The 16,060-nt window shown below is 36.2% G+C and overlaps 1 protein-coding gene across 3 annotated transcripts in view; it reads left to right on the top strand.

Moving 5' to 3' along the window:
* The first annotated feature begins 9,882 nt into the window (after positions 1-9,882).
* LOC106615526 (putative fatty acyl-CoA reductase CG5065) overlaps positions 9,883-16,060 on the top strand; it is a 34,201-nt gene continuing 28,023 nt past the window's right edge. For all 3 annotated transcript variants that reach the window (XM_014231776.3, XM_036362539.2, XM_036362540.2), the window contains exon 1: positions 9,883-10,145. The gene's annotated coding sequence lies outside the window, so the exon portion shown is untranslated. The remainder of the gene's footprint in view (positions 10,146-16,060) is intronic.

Below are 16,060 nucleotides of genomic sequence, written 5' to 3' on the forward strand. Positions count from 1 at the left end.
TACGCCCACTGTCCAATTTTGAAGTCGGTTTTTATAAAGTCATCTCATACCATCCCAGAGATAAAATTTAATGTCTCTGGCGTGTTTAATGCTTGGTTTATCGCGCTTTTAGTATTTTTTAACAGAACCGTTATATGAGGTGTGTGCGGTGTTGTCAACCAACTTTATCCATTTTCACACTGTCAATAGAAGTGCTAAAAACATTTGCTCTCAGCGAATTTTGTTATTATAGCTTTAGCGCTTAGGAGATATGCACATTAAACCTAATAAGAAGCGGGACCACCCCACAACATTTTACACTGCATATGGTCTAATGTGATCCTCTGTACCAAATAAAAGTATTTTATCTTGTTGTGGAGTTTAGTTATTCGAATTTATTTGTTTTTGATTAATGGCGTTTTGTGGGCGTGGCAGTGGTCCGATTACGATTATCATCTGTAATACCAACCGTCTTACGGTACCAAGAAACATGTGTACCAAGTTTTATAAAGATATCTCAATTTTTACTCAAGTTACAGCTTGCACAGACATACGGACGGACGAACAGACAGTCACCTGGACTTCAACTCGTCTCTTCATCCTGATCATTTATATATATGTACATAAGCCTTTATCTAACTCGACTAGTTTTAGTGATACAAACAACCGTTAGGTGAACAAAACTGTTATACTTTGTAGCAAGATATTGCGAGAGTATAAAAATGCTTCCTGACGGGAAGAAGCACTTTTGATGCAAAGTAATTGCATGACAAATGTTACACCAAATCTGACCCACATAGTCAATGTTGCTCGACAGAGCATATTCAATGCTACCGATATAAAGTATATAGCTCATTTGTCGGAACCGCCGATATAGGACAACTACATCATATAGCTGCATACAAATATAACTATCAAACTCAAGTCCTTGAATGTAAACCTTTTTTAAAAAATTTGGCATAGATTACTATCCAAGGCATGGCTACAATCTCCGAACATATTGCTTAGATCGATTCAAAATCAGAATAAAGATTTTCTAAACCTTTTCGAGCCATAAAAAGTGCACCTTTGAAGCTTCGGTGCAGCCGAAGTTCACATTGACAACAGTAGTCTCGGAACGTAAAAATATGTAAAAGTGGAAGTGAAGCCTCACTGAGAAAGTTATCTCGTCGCGTTAAATAAACTTTCCATAAAGTAGTGATCAAAAATGTGCATATTATATAATATAATAAATTAAAATATTGGAAGATACGAACACGCTGTATAATCTCCAGTAAATGAAATATTATTTAAAATCCATAATTGGTTTCCTACAAATTGCTAATTTCATGCAAAACCACTCACCAATACAAATAAATGGGTACTAAAAACATAAAATTTTTTCCTCTGAGCGCGCTGAATACTGGCTGCTTTTGATGCTTTTTTGTTTGCAAAAAATTAAGCACAAATATTGCATAAATAATAGATTCAAAGATTTGCATATTAGCTTTGCCAAGGAAATTGTCAAAAGTTTGCAAAAATCGAGACAGTTGCGAAAAGCGAACAAAGAAAATTAAAACAAAAAAAAACGGAACAAGTTCACACAATCGAAGCCGCACACATGTGTACACACATGATGCAACAGAAACTAAATATGCAAATACAAATACACCCGTGCTTGCTTGCTTGACCAGACTGGTGAATCTCTGGCTAAATCTTCGATATACCATAGTAATGAAAAAGAAAGAAATTTAGTTTCTTTTCGTTTCTTTTTTGATTTCAATATACCTAACCAAATAGGCGCGACGTTAAATAAATCGCTATGTATTTAGATATAAGCTGCGCTAATTTAATGAATTAAATCAGACGGTAGTGTCATCTGACTTTTGACTTTTCTCCTTACGCTACTATACTATAATATGTATATTGTTCTCAAGCAGGCTGTCGAAATTTCAAGTCGATGTAGATGAATATTTCTACCTTCCAATCCTCTTTTAAATACCAAACAAAGTTTGAAATCTCATTAATTCACCTTATCTGGAATCAATACAGTTCTTCATAGATTGATCGAATCCGAGTGAAAGACCAAGTTGACTGCCGTATTGCTTTTATTTTACAACTAAGCGAAGTAAGATGTTTAGAATTTAGTATGGTCGAAGTTATTATTTAAGTTGATATGAATTCCAGGGAATTTCGTTGAACCAGTTTCGCGAACTATGGACTGACTGACTTACAAACGAACTTGTAAGGTATATCTGATAAAAAATTAAAAATTCAAGAGTATTGTTCTCAATACATTTCTCTTCAGAAAACTCCCGCCAAATGTAACACACTTATGCCAATGATTGACTTAATTTTCGAAACACTTTTTATGCTCAGAGTTCGGTAAGGCTTTCTAAGGCCATTATCGTCTCTTGGCTACTAAAAGGTGTTCTCATTTATGAAAGTTGGAGAAAATAGCAGTACGAGGTATGAACGCTTAAATGCTATACTCGTTTACGGTGAGTCTTCTCTTCCGCCCTTGGGTTTTGAGAAGCCACGTCCAGCATCCGACAACGGATGCCGTGTTGAATAACGTGACATAATTCAAGTTCACGTATTGACAGCCCGCCGACTGTAAGTTTGCGAAATATTGGGTATAAGAAAAAGAAAGTTGCTGCGTTCGCTCTCGCACACAACAAGTGCTACCATGAGACCATTTCACAGCAATGATGGCTTTAAGCGCAATCCGAAGGAGTTTCTGAGACTGGATACACTGGTACACTCCTAAGACCAAAGATCATTCGGGACGATCCGAAGAAGTGATCGAATTAGGCTACGAACTCTTTCTCAAATGAGGATGTTATCGCTACCGTCCTCGTAGATATACATAGCAAATTAAATAAAAATACAACTTATACGGAGCTACTGAGAAAGTAACATCGTTGTCATACGTGAATCTTGTTAATAAACCTAGTATTAATTATTGCTCCAAAAATACAATTTTTTAGACATACTATTTTTTCTTATAATTAATTTGTTTGTGTTTCATTCCTGAAACTTCATTATCATTTGACAAATTTTGTGGGAGAGCTAAGATAAGGAACAACCTAACTAATATATTACTGAAATTTGTAGACGTTTAAAATATGTAAAATATTTGTATATATTTTGTTATTGAAGAAAAATGAATATCACATTTATTACCACGCCTAAAACGCTTTAAAAGCTTTAATCATGCTATGTTATATTTCGATGATTTCGTTGATTATTGATATTTCTGTTGTAAGTAAGATTATTTCATCTGATGGAATGCCCAATTATTGAAAATTTGTGTTAAATTTACTGATAATTTCTATTTTCGCAGAATATAGCAGTTTTGATGACCTCATGGTTTTTTGCAACACCTAAAATTAAGGGATTAGGTGTAATCAGAGACATGAAAATATTACAATTTTAAATATTTTTTTGCCAGTACATTAATTTATTTTATAAAAGTAAAACTCGGTTGCATTAAATAAGGTTTTAACTTGACAGAAATTGTAAGAAAATTAATAATCTTAAAAGTAATAGCTATTTGTGTTGATCTAGTTCCAACCGAAACTCCTTGCGGTGCCCATCACTAATCCTCGAAGATTCATCTAAAATCAATTGGACAAAAAAATTAATTTTATTAATAGATAATCTAGTGCCTGATCGAAATTCGTTTTTAATTATATAAATTGCGGCCTCAGGAAATTTGTTTCCAAGATTTTCGGAAAAAAATCAGCAATTAATTGTTTATAAAAAAACGAATTTGAACAAGTAAGGAAGGCCTAAGTTCGGATGTAACCGAACATTTTATACTCTCGCAAAGTCAAATGGTATACTCGTTTGAGATTTATTTGTGGATTGACTGATATTTTCGGTAGAAGGTCAACTATAGGCACTGGGGTCCACATATTTAGTACTTAGGGGTTTGAACAGTTTTGGTTCGATTTAGACAATTTTTGGCCGCAAGGTGGCATACTTTAATTGCAGTTTTACCCCGATATAATCATTGTTACCTGGTTTGCATAGTGGAAAGTGAAAGAATCAGATGGAATTGAAAATGGTGTTACATGGGAAGTAAGCGTGGTTGTAGTTCGATTTCGCCTATTTTCGCACTATGACATAGAAACATGAAAAGAACGTTATGTTAAGAATTTGGTTGAAATCGGTTGAGCAGATCTCAAGATATGGGTTTTCACCTAAAAGTGGGCTGTGCCACGCCCACTGACTAATTTTGAACGCGGTTCCTATAAAGCCAATTTATACCATCCCAGAGATAAAATTTAATGTCTCTGGCGTGTTTAGTGCTTGATTTATCGCGCTTTTCGTAGTTTTTAACAGTACCGTTATATGGGGAGTGGGCGGAGTTGCCACCCGATTTCAACTATTTTCACACCGTCAATAGAAGTACTAAAAACATTTGATTCTAGTGAATTTTGTTATTATAGCATTAGCGGTTTAGGAGATATGCACATTAAACCTATTAGAGGCGGGACCACGCCCACTTAAAAAAAATTTTTAACTGCAGCCCCCACCTAATGTGATCCTGTGTACAAAATAACAGTATTGTATCTTATTGGGGAGCTTAGTTATACCAATTTATTTGTTTTTAATTAATGGCGTTTTGTGGGCGTGGCAGTGGTCCGATTACGCCCATCTGCAATACCAACCGTCTCACGGTACCAAGAAACATGTCTACCAAGTTTCATAAAGATATCTCAATTTTTACTCAAGTTAGAGCTTGCACGGACGGACGGACAGACGGACGGACGGACGGACAGACAGTCACCCGGATTTCAACTCGTCTCTTCATCCTGATCATTTATATATGTATAACCCTATATCTAACTCGATTAGTTTTAGGTGATACAAACAACCGTTAGGTGAACGGAACTATTATACTCTCTAGCAACAGGTTGCGAGAGTATAAAAAGTCCTTTAAACGGAACTAGTTTTTGATGTTTTCAAAAAGCTGTATAAATATCAATGAATTCTGCTATGTTAATTTTGAGTAAAACGCATTTGAAATTGCCGCTGCTGCTAGCTTCCTGGTCTCAAAAATTCCAAAGCGCCCGCGAATACTTTGCTAACATTAATGTTAACACTACTCAGTTTCATGTTTACATATTATATCATAACATATGTACTCGTATACACGCAACTAAATAAAATCGATTACGCAGGAACAATACACATATTATAGGTATATCTCAACTCGCTCTCGCAATTACTCCACCTGTATTAATTATTATTATCTTTATAGTAACAACAGAAGTAATTGATTAAGAAATCGTTGTGAGAGTAAACAAAACGTAGGAAACTTTACTTTATCGATTATTACGAGTAAATTGTAATACATGATATATAAAACATATGAGAGTGTTTGGCCATATTGAAATAATAATATAACAAGAATATCTTTGCTGGTTTTTATAGGTAGAGTAAAAATGTAAAAGTAGAAAAAGTTAATGCTGGTCTTAGATAACTTTTGCAAAACAAAAACTACGAATCTAAATGAAACTTCGTAGAAACATCAGCAGTTTTTAGAGAGTAGAACTAAAATTGTGATAAATATTTTTAAATAACATGTCTCACATATTCGAACAGTAATATTACATATGTTCATAGTCATGAAGAGTTTTCATCACGCCATTTTCTATGGAGCTAAATTTATAAAAATAAAATATTCAGATCTCATTTCGGCTATACGTTCACGAGTGTTTAAAAAATATTTATATATTATACTTAATAAAGGAACAAAAGGACAAATTGCACTGTTTCCATAGACGCACTTTATTGCTGACGTTCAGTTTGTACGGCAGCTAAGTACATGATATAAAGGTCCGATACCTGGCGTTACGAAAAATGAGCAGCTTCTGCGTGCGGAAAGTAACGGTGAAAAATTTCAGAACGATATCTAAAAAACTGACGGACTAGTTCGCATATATACAGATGGACGGACATGACTAAAGCGACTAAGCTCATCACGCTGATCATTTATATATATTCCTTATAAGGTCTCTGACGTTTCCTTTTGGGTATTTTACAAACATTGTGGCAAACTTAATATATGACTTAATATGTAGACAAATAAAATTACTGTTACAGAATACTCAATTGGTGATATTTATCGATTAAGGATGTATATAGATTCAAAAACCCTAATCGATCGTTTTTTCTTGATTGAAGGAGTGCATTTTTCACTTTTTTGTATGAGCGAACAATGCGAGTTCCAAATATCTTCTCTGATGATTGTGTTGTCTATTTAATTTTCCTCATATATGTACATACCCCTTGTTTTCGTGGTTCCGAAAGTACAAAAATCTTATAAAAGAATGCGTTGATACATTTTTATTCTAATCTTATATTATCTTCTTTTTCTTTATCGTGTTTATTTATTTTTATGATTATTGAATTTTGTTGTAGATTGAACACCCAAATAGCTACAACCACCCAAAAGAAATATCAGTGAAATTTTAAGGAAGAGTCGAACAGTCGACAGTACAGACTATTATAAAAAACTTCAGACATTGTGGTTCTACTGAAGTTAAGCAGTGGTCATTTCAGAAAGCTGTAATTGCTCTAAAATTAGACGGTTTCGATAAGAATTCTTTTGTCATAAAGAAAATGGGATAGATTTTATTAAAAAAGGTTTTATTTCCAAATGAGTCGAAGTTCAATATTTTTGGTAGCTATGGAAGAAACAAAGTTTGAAGCAAAACCCAGACTGTGCTTGCACCGAAGAACTGAGTATCAACCCTAAAACATGACGTCTTCAAGCAATTATAGATGTCAACGCGGGTCCAAATAACCGAACCACAAAAAAAAGAAGTTGGACATAGACTTTTGTCCGCCACTTTATATATCCAATATATGTCCTATATAGGAAAAAGTATCCATCATAACAGACTAAATCTGAACTACACTTTAGATAGCAGTAGTCACATATTTATATGTATGTACTACCATAAACAAATGTCAAATGTAATTCAAGTAAAGTTGCAGGCTTAAAAATAAATTCAGTCAACCATATATCACTTACATTAATCGCAGCTTTCTTATCAAGACGCTCACCTTCATGGCTGGTGCTTTCGACTTTACTAAGTATACAATAAGAATCTAGAGATGGGAATGCAACAATTAATGACTTCAGATGATATATGAAATTATATTAGGTTTACAGGGTGCACCATATGTTGTATCGACTTGTTAAAATTTAACAACTCTGAAATAACTAATTATTATCATGTGAGATATTTTTATTTCATTCCATAGTTTAAATTTTTATACTCTCGCAACCTGTTGCTACAGAGTATAATAGTTTTGTTCACCTAACGGTTGTTTGTATCACCTAAAACTAATCGAGTTAGATATAGGGTTATATATATATAAATGATCAGGATGAAGAGACGAGTTGAAATCCGGGTGACTGTCTGTCCGTCCGTCCGTCCGTCCGTCCGTGCAAGCTCTAACTTGAGTAAAAATTGAGATATCTTTATGAAACTTGGTAGACATGTTTCTTGGTACCGTGAGACGGTTGGTATTGCAGATGGGCGTAATCGGACCACTGCCACGCCCACAAAACGCCATTAATCAAAAACAAATAACTTGCCATAACTAAGCTCCGCAATAAGATACAAGACTGTTATTTTATAGACAGGATCATATTAGGGAGGGGCATCTGCAGTTAAAACTTTTTTTTAAAAAGTGGGCGTGGTCCCGCCTCTAATAGGTTTAGTGTGCATATCTCCTAAACCGCTAATACTATACTAACAAAATTCACTGTAAGCAAATTTTTTTAGAACCTCTACTCACAGTGTGAAAATAGTTAAAATCGGGTGGCAACTCCGCCCACTCCCCATATAATGGTACTGTTAAAAACTACTAAAAGCGCGATAAATCAAGCACTAAACACGCCAGACACATTAAATTTTATCTCTGGGATGGTATGAGATAAATTTATAGGAACCGCGTTCAAAATTAGTCAGTGGGCGTGGCACAGCCCACTTTTAGGTGAAAACCCATATCTTGAGATCTGCTTAACCAATTTCAACAGCATTCGGTACATTACGTTATTTTCATATTTTTATGTTATAGTGCGAAAATAGGCGAAATCGGACTACAACCCCGCCTATTTCCCATATAACACCGTTTTCAATTCCATCTGATTCTTTCACTTTCCACTATACATATCAAGCATCAATGATTATATCGGGGTAAAACTTTGCGTGAATAATACGTTTACCATATGCCACCTTGTGACCAAAAATTGTCTAAATCGAACCAAAACTGTTCAAGCCCCTAAGTACTAAATATGTGGACCCCAGTGCCTATATTTGACCTTCTACCGAAAATATCAGCCAATCCACAAAGAAATCTCAAACGAGTATACCATTTGACTTTGCGAGAGTATAAAATGTTCGGTTACATCCGAACTTAGCCCTTCCTTACTTGTTTAAACTATATTTATACCCTGAATAGGGTATGTTAAGATTGGGAGACACTATGAAACCTATCTATATAAATAATCAGCGTGGCGAGCTGAGTCGATTTAGTTATGCTGCTCATTTATCGGAACCACTAAAGAATATAGTTTTATTTGACAAGATATGGAACACCTGTATGGAACTCTTTGTATTTTTTAAGGGTACTATAGCTATGGTGCAACCGAATTTAACGTTTTTTCTTGTTTTAATATAATATCGACCAATGTATTGCTGGAGATCTAATGGCCAACCATTCTCACCTCTTTCGACATATTTTAAAGTCGGAACTGTTTTTGAGATTTTTAACACTGGTTTCCATTATTTTCACAAGCTGTATGCAAGGAAAACGTGAGGTCAAAAAGAAAAAATTCAATAATTTTAAGTAATTTTATACAAAATTCAAAGCATCAACCCATAAAAAAACAACATAAAATCAATGTTAGAGCATCTGAACCTGCTATCAAGCATAACAGTAAGCGGAGCGCGATACAAGAAAAGACACTTAACCAGGTCTGCACTCTGCCCTCACACATACTTACACACTCATACTTGTCCACCAAGTACATCCTCTAAGATAAAGCAACGATTGCAACTAACTAAAATTTTTCATATTTAGGAAAGCACAAAGTAAACAATTTGACAGAAAAACCAACAAAGCAATCAAATATCAGTCGACTAAAAATGCTTGCAGCTGAAAATCAATAATCCGCTGGTTAATTAGTGAACTGCCGCTGGTGAAACAAAGTGTGGCTCGAAACCGGCCGAAGCGGTGGAGCAACATGCAACGCAATGATAGCCCTATACGGCAGGGCGTTGCAGCTGAACTGGTTCTCTTGATGGACGGCGTTGAAAATTTCGGCGTTCATGCGCGTCCGATCGAAGATTGTGGTGTGCGACTTGTTTTCTCATAAAATAAAAGTAAAAGGCAAAGTAGGCAGCTTCAAGCTTGTACTTTTTGAGTTTCTAAATAGATATTATTATTTCGCATGCGCATTTCTTCGTTCTTCTTTAGAAGCAGCTAATTGTGCAAGCATAACAACTTAAAGCGCAAAACAACAACAGGCCTAATTCTAATAGAGCAATAACATTAATGGCAACAATTTCAACTCAAACCACTCGTAGCGCAGCCATTAAGCGGGCCAATTATGTTACAAACCGAAAAGCGCAACTATATTTTTGCAAGTGTGACGCTGCAACCACATACACACATACGCATACATAGTATAGCTTTGGTGTATAGCTCTTTGAATGAGAGTGTGCTGCATTGACGCGCAGCGGTCGCAACCTGCTTGTGATTGCTGTTAGTAAACAATTTGCCGTATTGCTTTTGTTGGTGCTGCGATGGCGCTTGGCGACGTCGGCGTCGCCTCGGGCTGCTCTGGCCGTTCCATTCATATTAGCCGGCAAGCAGTGGCTGGGACTCAGTATCCAATCGGACGTTGCTCGGTGCACAGTCTTCGCCTTTCGCCAGCAAATCGCAAAAATAAACGTGAAAGCTCTTAAGTGGAGTTGTACTAAAAGCAAACAACATTTGGTTTTAAGTCATTCTGGGTTTGTGAAGGGTTAAAATTTTGTAATTAATTTACTGCCAGCAGATTTTGACACATTCGAAACAAAGTTGTGTGTAACTTCTACAATATAATTGCACAGCATCAATTCATCAGTCGAGCAAACGCAGTGTCCGTCGAACGTGTATGTACAAACCTAATTTAAGACAACAGCTCACAAGTGTCTTAATTTATTGCATATTTATAAGTTTATTTATGGCTATTTACTTTTGTTAATTTGTGTTTATTTTGTCACACCCTCTCCCCGTGTACTGGTTAATGTGTTGGATGGTGGTTAAGCATGTGTGCCTTGTGCAATTTATGCTGCCTCAAAAGGTTTAATTTAACTGTAGTCATAATGAAGCCGAAGAACATATTTGCCGATATAGTGTACAAATCATAACAAATAATTTTTCTTTTGTTTTTAGGCTATTTGCGGCCGTCGATGCCGAAAATATTGAAAAGCTTGATTTGAAGACAACGAGTGTTTTTTTTTTCGTAAATTTCTAAATACATCGCGGTTCGTCGCTTAAGTCTTTTGTTGAATATAGGAAAGTACACACTTTTTTTGGCGTCATGTATTACATGTATGGCCTTTTACAGATTATTTATAATTTCTCGCAATTTAGCTAATTGTAAAAGGGTAAATGTCAATATACGTCTGGCGACGCCCCTAGGCCTTTAGGAGACCAATTGTGATAAAATCCAAATATCCCCTTACTCTATTGTCTCCCTTCTGAACCACCCGGTGCTTCTGATGAAATTCATTAGAACAAAAAGTTTTATTTGTGCAACGTGCGTTAAGAAAGCGTCGACCGATAATTGCGATTATTTTCCTGTAAAGAGCCTTACATTTGCATAAAAGATGTTTTACCTCTCTTCTTCTACCTCCATGCAGCTTCAACAATAGTCATTGTATGGGGCACTTAGTCTGCTACATGTCTGCCAATTAGACAGTGACCTGTTTGCACCCCTATTAGAGTTCTTGTATCATTCCTTTTGAATTTTAATAGTCAGCATGCCACGTTTGTCTGCTTGTTGAGCAAGTCACTGATTGACTCCACTGAGACTCAGCTAATTTTACAACATGTTCGTATATTAAATATCTACTAGTGGCCAGAGGCATATATATTCTTTCTTTTCCGGAGTTCAATTGTAGAGTGTTGTCTGTGGTGGGATGTCACTATGCCCTGGATCCCATTGCAAGTTTATCGTGAAATAGGATGTTCGGTCCACTAAGAGATCAAGGCATTTTTTCACCATCTTTGACAAAACCCTAGAAGGCCCTAGTGATTTCAAAGCTGCTTGGCTATCTGTATATATAAATATATTCCTTGTTGTGATTACACTCCATGTCAGAACTATAAGACTTTTTTTGATTGCTGAGATCTTCGCTTGGAAGACTCTATTCTGGTCTGGTAAACGAAAGGCGATTTTGGTATTCTAATTTGGCTGTCTTTCCACCTTCCACTCGATTATCCAGTTTGGACTCATCCGTGTAGATGCTTATTTTTGTGTCCTTGTCCACTTCGCTCTTTCCTATTCTTTCTGGAAATGAAGGCAATATTGGCCGCAAATCCGTGGTAATGGGTAGAAATAGGAGCTTTGCCTCTTAGTACAGACGACCAATTGGGAGGATTGCCTTAATCTTAGAGCTGACTTTGCTGCCAATTGGTTACAGAACAAGTCTGTTGGCAGTAAATGTAAAATGATGTTTAGTGCCTGACTTAGCGTTCCTCTAAGAGCTCCACGTTTTTTTGTATGCTTTCCATTATTGGCCACCATACCAATAAACCACATGTTATAATCGGTCTAACAGCTTCTGTATAGAGCCAATAAGCTACTCGAGGCGTTAATCCCCATTTGGGCCACCATCCTTTTGCAATTGTAAAGTGCTGTAGCTGCTTTTTTCACTCTAGTGAAGTAAGTAGCTTGCCTTATCTCCTACTGTTAGCCTGGTACCATTTAATAATTGTGGCATAACTTCTGGAGTACTGTGTTTCGTGAACGATACTAACTGTGTTGTTAGTGAACGATACTAGCTCCATCTTACTAGCATTTAGGTTTGGACCGCATGATGCGGCCCAACGATTTATGTCATTTAATATTGTTTGCATAAGGTTAGCGAGGGTATTCAGGAATTTAGCTCCTACCGAAACCACCCCATCATCAGCGTAAGCCCCAACATGTACCCCCTTCTTTTCTGAACCTTACAACAATTTATTCATTGTTAAGATCCAGAGAAATGGATATAACAAGACTTCTTGAGCTGTTGCTCTTTGAACAGATCTGCACTTCGTTGAAGCTCCCAGCGTTGAAATAATTAACCTGCTCGTGAGCATCTGTTCAATCAATTTTCTGCAAAAGCGCCCTACATTAACTCATGGCTTCTGAATGAAGAAGAACTCAGGCCTTTGATCGCCATGCGGTCAATTAGAGATAGAGAAGCTAATTTGCAATGGTAGAGACTAATTTAAAATAAATGCATTTAAATTGTCTTATCTGCATCTTCTTCAGAGTCGCTCAGAAACTCTCTCTCAGTATATAATTTAGAAAGTCTGTCAACAAGCTCAGACTCCGAAAAACACTCACCTTGCACAATGCTATCTACATCACTGGAGGACTCCATAAGATCTTCCTCGACTTCACACATCTCATTTTCTGATGTTAAGTCAGCAGCATCGGCGTCTGACTTGAATATCATGATCTCACCTTCGTGAATTCATAGTTTATCTCCCCGCCACTTTTTGCCAGCAGTCCTATGGACTTTTTAGTACTTTTTAGTAGCAGTAGGATCTGCCTTTTTAGTCTCCTCGCCAGATTCTGCTGCGGGGTCCTCCAAGGCTCTCTCTCCTCCAAGGCGAATCTCTACCTTTTAGTTGGCAGATTTGGGTTAAAGGCTCTGATGAGCTGCATTATCGACCGATACCAACTTGACTCTGGAGTATACCTCCCCAACCTTGGCTTTTGTGGCCTTATTAAGCTGGACCGATCTCTCGTCATCACAAGCAATACTTTTTTTTTACCTACCTATATATATAGATCTCTCTTATCTAGCACCCCAATGATAATGCGATTTCGGGCCACATCAGCAAACGATTTTGTGGGCGTTACTCTTTTTGTCTTCGGTTTTTTGGCTGACGGCTTAGCCTTTTCAGCTGACCTCTGTCGTTTGGTTGCCACTGCTTCCAGTTTATATTTAGGCAAGACTGCTTTCGCGCAATCAATGGATTCCTGGAGCTCTTTCGTAAGCTTCTCATTGGTTGGCGGTTACAGCTGTACTTTTCTCAGTAGGTAGGCAGCTTCTCCGCATACCTAGCCTTCGATGGGTCATCACTTTAAAACTAGGCCATTCCCTGGCAGACGCACTGCCAACAACGACACTTTTGGGATATCTCCATTCCCTCCCTGCCTCAACTCCCTTGCTAGTGCCCTCCCTTGTACTTAGATCAAGCTTTGCTCCTGTATTTGTACTGGCTGTTTTCGAGCTCATTACAAGCACTGCCATCTTTTCGAAACTAGTTCCTTGCGGCTTTTTTATAAGAGATCCAGACTCCTTTGTTTCTTTCTTGTTGTTGAGCTGCTTCATGTTTTGAACCCACGAGTATAGAGGAAAGTATAACCTCTTGCGCATAAACCCCGTTACGCAAATAAGGCTATCTTACTACGGAGGGCGCGAGGTATCCGTATAGTAAGACCATCTGAATGCTGTGCTATTGAGGAGCAAAGAACACCCAGATAACAAATCAGACTTTAGCTAGATACCTCCTAACTGCAACAGTGGCGAACTATTACCAGCTCTGACTTTGTCAGTATTTTTTGGTGTCTATTACCGGCACCCTCGGGGAGAGTTCAGCGGGGGGGTTTTTGCTAACCCGTGTGTGCTTTTAAAGACATTATATTTTCTATGTATGTAATTAGGGCCGCTTCTAATAACAGCCAATTGTAGAAGTTGTTGCTAACTGAACTTTGTTCGCATTTAATTTATTATTACATATAAACATTTTTTAATAGTGTTGAGTTTAACTCATTGACTGCGCGCTAATAGAAGCTACGGAGAGTTTAGCCTAATTTTTAATTGGATGATTCGTGATAAGGCTTATATGAGTGCCTTCCCAAAAAGCAATCATAGAAAATTAAAGATGATGAGCTTGCAAAAGTTTTTCGTCGGTCGTTGAAATATGTTTATATATGGTAGATACTAATTAAAGCCTGTGGACCTGGTATTTTGTTCAATTAATAGCAGTGTTACATGTATTATTTCACTCATGTCTGACCTACTAAACGTATTGGATCGAAGCTATTGTTATGTTTCAATAAATTAATTTTATTTGTTGTTATTATATCCTATATAGAGGCAAAGTAAATCATTTTTTGTGGCGAAAAAATATCCTTTAAATACACAATAGTCGATTTACCGGACACTCGGTTTCGATTATATATGTATTTTTTTTAAAGATTAAATAACACAAATATATGTGATTTCCTATTAAAGATCATAGATTAGTATTTAACAGCATCTCATTAATAGCAGTAAATGCTGCCCGTTAGGAAATTCAGTGAGTAAAAAGTTGTATCTATTTCCGTTTAATATTTTCATTAGATATCTTCTTTTTATACCCTGAAAAGGATATATTAAGTTTGCCACGAAGTTTGTAACATCCAGAAGGAAACGTCGGAGACTCTATAAAATATATACATAAATGATCAGCATGATGGGCTGAGTTGATTTAGCCTTGTCCGTCTGTCTGTCCGTCTGTCTGTATATATAGGAACTAGTAGCATATAGCTGCCGTAAAAAATTAACGATCGGAATAAAGTGCTTGCATGAAATGAAATGTTTAAGGCAACAATGTATTCTCCAAGAAATTGTTCAGATCAGATCATTATATCATACAGCTGACATATGAATTGAACAATCGAAAACAACCTTTGTATTTGTAAAAGGTATTACAGCTTCGGTGCAACGTGTTTTTTTGTTTACAATTTTTTTTTTAAATCAATCAAGCTAGATATCTGCCGCTCCCGCTACAGCAGCTTAAATTGATTTTAATATACTCGTAATGTTATCGAAAGCGTAACTTTGGTCAACAAGCGATATATATAAAGTTGTTCAAGTGTGGGTTTAGTTTAACTAATTTACGAAAGTCAGTTCCAATTATACTGCCGAAAGTAAAAAAGGGAACAAGAAAATACAATTAACCCTAAGTGACAATTAATCATTGTTTAGCTTTTTGCGATCTCGTACAGTGTTCGCTAGATTGTAGAGTTTTCGGGAACACATACAAAATAGACCAAGGATTGCAAAAGCAAGCGGGGAACAATTAAATTATATTACGAGCTCTTCAAACTTCACTGTCCGGGTATTAAAGCCTTAGGTAAAAGTATTGTATCATCTAGCAATAGCTATCAACTTTACTTGGGCTACCAGTTGAGTGGTTGCTTCAAAAGGTTCACTTACTTAGGTACTTAACAAAAAACTTAATAGCAATTATTATTTTAATTTTGGATAATGTAAATTTTAAAGTTCATATTTCCTTCAATCATTTTTCAGAATGTAGTTCTGAAGCCTACCTTAATTAATTGCGACGTTGGTCGTATTGAAATTTTAGGTTATTATCCCTATACGCAAACTCTGCGTTACAAAATTGAGTTCTTTCGGTTGTTTTAAAAAACTTGTGAAGTATTACTAAGATATTTCGACCTCCCTTTTTTGAAATAAAGAATCTAGCTGAATACAAGACCTGGAATTTTCTTTTAACTAAAAAGTATGTGTCTTTAAATTTAAAGAGTAAACATTATTCGTATTGTCTTAATTGTAATTACTGAATCGGCTTGCGTTATTATACGTTTTCATGCTAAGAAAATGAAATTGTAAAAGTAAGGTAATTATGCAAAGTTTTTCGCAATAAATTTCTTTGTGCAGCCAATAAAAAAAACAAAAAACGTTGAATGCTAACGTCAGTATTTCGAATCATGTATTAATTAATATTACGCATTTCTCCTAATGGAGAACTTCTTTGTTTCTTTAACAAAGTATAGGTGGAGTTCTAATATGCA

Source organism: Bactrocera oleae, chromosome 4 (genome assembly GCF_042242935.1).
Source record: "Bactrocera oleae isolate idBacOlea1 chromosome 4, idBacOlea1, whole genome shotgun sequence".
NCBI lineage: Eukaryota > Metazoa > Arthropoda > Insecta > Diptera > Tephritidae > Bactrocera > Bactrocera oleae.